Source organism: Colobus angolensis, unplaced genomic scaffold (genome assembly GCF_000951035.1).
Source record: "Colobus angolensis palliatus isolate OR3802 unplaced genomic scaffold, Cang.pa_1.0 Scaffold7, whole genome shotgun sequence".
NCBI classification, from domain to species: Eukaryota; Metazoa; Chordata; class Mammalia; order Primates; family Cercopithecidae; genus Colobus; species Colobus angolensis.
The window spans coordinates 23,769,155-23,772,794 of NW_012120709.1; positions in this window are offsets into that span (position 1 = coordinate 23,769,155).

Consider the following 3,640-nt stretch of genomic DNA (forward strand, 5'->3'; position numbering starts at 1 on the left):
CCCCGGTGGGCGGCGGCGCGGGCAGGGGCAAGGGCTCCGGGCTCCTGCGGCTGCGTTGGCTGCTCAGGCCACCATAATCCAGCTCGCGGCTCGCAGCTCCCGGGCGGGCTGGGGAGGCGGAAAGACTTGTGGCGGCGGCTGTCAAAGCCAAAGGGTTTTCGCTTTTCCCTGGGATCGCTGGGAAGTGTAGTCTTCCCATGGCTAGCAATCCGGCTTCCGGGGCTGGAGAGGGGTCTGGGATGCCCTCTGCCGAGGTGGAGTCCGCCCTGCAGGGCCCTGGCGGGAAGGGCCAGACGGATGGAGGGGGGGCACACCTCCCGTCTGTCAGTCTTTCGTTCGGCATGGAGGGAGCACCCACAGTACGCCAGGCACACTGCCAGGCGCTGGGGATACAGAGAGAAATAAACGGTGATTCTACACGGGACCGTTAAGTGATTCCTGCCGCGGTGAGGTTTTCATACTATACGATGTGGCATTAAGGAGTAATGTGGAGGGACATCTAGAGGATCTGGGAAGACTCAATGGGAGAAGGTGGTATTTAATTTGAGCGTTTAAAAATGGGTAGGATTTTCATAAGCAGAGATTGAGGGAGCAGGATGAAAGGGGATGGAAGAGTTTTTCCAGGCTGCAAACTGCCGGAGCAGGGTCCAAAAGGGGAAAGTGCAGTTGTCTATTTTCACCTGCCCCTGCGATCTGCGGGCAGGTAAAAGCCAGCAGGTCTTCTCCCATCTGAACCTGTTTGTGCCTTTGAGGCTCTACTTGCCTTGAATCCTTATGACCCCTCTGATTTTCTGCACCATCAGCCAGACTGAGGAGAAATGGCTGTTGATAGCTTTAAAGTGTTAACACTCCAAAAAGTATCTCTATATTAACTGGTAAGAGCTTAAAGCCTTGAATCAAAAGCGTTAGAGTTCTAATGGCTTAAAGAAGAAAAGCCGGTATGGTTTTAACAATATATTGTTTATCAAATGTGGAAAGCCATTGATAAAATTCAGCAGTTACTCTGATTTAATTTTTTTTTTTAATGAAAGAGAATCTTCTTTTTTCTTTTGAAAGGGAGTCTTGCTCTGTCACCCAGGCTGGAGTGCAGTGGCATGGTCCCAACTCTGCAACCTCCGCCTCCCGGATTCAAGCAATTCTCATGCCTCAGCCTCTGAGTAGCTGGGATTACAGGCGTGTGCTACCACACCCAGCTAATTTTTGTATTTTTAGTAGAGATGTAATTTCACCATGTTGGCCAGGCTGGTCTCGAACTTGTGACCTCAAGCGATCCACCCACCTCGGCCTCCCAAAGTGCTGGGATTATAGGCATGGGCCACTGCACCCAGCCAGGAAGCTTTATAAACGAGATAACAAACAAACAAACAAACAAAAAATAGTAGTAATAAAAGGCTAAGTTACTCCCATTAAAGGCAGGCTTTGGAAAGGAAAGATCATTATCTCTACTCTTATCCTACACAGCTCAGAACAGTCTGATTGACTCAAAAGACAAGAAAATGGAAAAAGTGTTATATATGTTGGATAGCAAAGGAATCATTAGTTGCAGATTATATGATATAGATAGAAAATCCTAACCAATAAGATGATTAGACACAAATTTAAAAAATCAAAATCAAAATAGAGAAATGTATGTATGGGAATTGTAGATATGATAGAGATGGCATTCATATCAGAGGAAAATGGATGCATTATTCAAAAACTGTTGTTGGGATGTCTGGCAGCCCATTTGGAAGGAGAAAAAACCAAATCCCAATTTCATTCATCTGAAAATAAACTCCAGAGAGATTAAAGAATTTAACGTTAAAATAAAACTGCAGGAAAAATAGAATATTTTCATCATCTTATATTGAAGAAAACCTCCCTAACAAACCCCAGAAGGTAAAGAAACCTGAAAACTGGATGGGTTTGATGACTTAAATATTTAAAACTTCTGTAGAATCAGAAGTGTTCCAATAGTACCAGTGTTCTAATTCTGGTTCAATTAGTAACTGGGAGAGCCCACCCTGGTTATTTAACCTTTTTGAGTCTTTTTTTTTTGAAATAGTCTCACTTTGTCACCCAGGCTGGAGCGCAGTGGCTTGATCTCAGCTCACTGCAACCTCCTCCTCCTGGGTTCAAGCGATTCTTGTGCCTCAGCCTCCTGAGTAGCTGGGATTACAAGTACCCACCACCATGCCTGGGTAATTTTTGTTTGTTTGTTTTTGTTTGAGACAGAGTCTCATTCTGTCACCCAGGCTGGAGTGCAGTGGCACGATCTCGGTTCACTGAAACCTCTGCCTCCTCAAGCGATTCTCCTGCCTCAGCCTCCCAAGTAGCTGGGACTATGGGCTCGTGCCAGCACGCCCGGCTAAGTTTTGTATTTTTAGTAGAGACGGGAATTCACCATGTTAGCCAGGCTGGTCTTGAACTCCTGACCTCAAGTTATCTGCCCGCCTCAGCCTCCCAAAGTGATGAGATTACAGGCGTGAGCCACCTTGCCTGGCCCCTTTTTGAGACTTGATTTTATCGTTTATAAAATGGAGATAATGATATTAATAGTTCAAACCTCAAAAGGTAAGAATTCGATGAGACAATCCATGTAAAACATTTAGAATGGTGTCCAGCATATTGTAAGTGCTCAATAAAGGTCAGCTATTAATATTATTATTGTTGTAACTACTGAGAAAAGTGACATTTACAAAGTTAAAAGATTAGTCACAGATAAAGAAACAACATTTACCACACAATAGAGACAAAGGGCTAATGTTTATAATGTGCAAAGAGCTTCTACAAATCAATATAAATCCAAAACAACCTGATAGAAAAATGAACAAAGGGTAAGGGAAAAGAGTGAGGAAAAACAACAAAAAACAAAAAAGAAAAGAAAAAGAAAAATGAACAAAGAATGTGAACAGATAATTCATAGAAGAAATTCAAATGGATGGTAAACATGAAAAAAAACATGAAAAAAGTTTAACTTCGTTAATGGTTGAAAGAACGCAATGTAAAACAGTAGACTCTTTGTTCCTTTTTCTTTCTTCCTTTTGTTCTCCTCTCAGATTGGTAACATTTGGTATTGATGAAGGTATTGTTTGGACTGTAAATTATTCCATTTTTGGAGAGTAATTTGCAATGCCTATTAATATGTTAAAAATGCAAATTATTTGGGCAATGTCATTTATAGGACCCTTTCCAACAAAAACAACAATATTTCAGCAGTGTGTACTATAGCAAAACCTTGGATTCAAAACAAACGAAGCTGGGTATGGTGGTTCATGCCTGTAATCCAATCCACTTGGGAGTATGAGGTGGGGAGGATCGCTTGTGCCCTGGAGTTCAAGACCAGCCTGGAGACAGAGCAAGGCCCCATCTCTTTAAGCAAAACCAAAAATAATCATCAGGCCGGGTGTGGTGGCTCATGCCTGTAATCCTAGCACTTTGGGAGGCTGAGGTGGGTGGATCACTTGAGGTCAAGAGGTCGAGACCAGCCTGGCCAACATGGTGAAACCCTGTCTCTAATAAAAATACAAAAAAATGGCCGGGCATGCTGGTTCATGCCTGTAATCCCAGCACCTTGGAAGGCTAAGGTGGGTGGATCACCTGAGGTCAGGAGTTTGAGACCAGCCTGGCCAACATGGTGAAATCCTGTCTCTACTAAAAA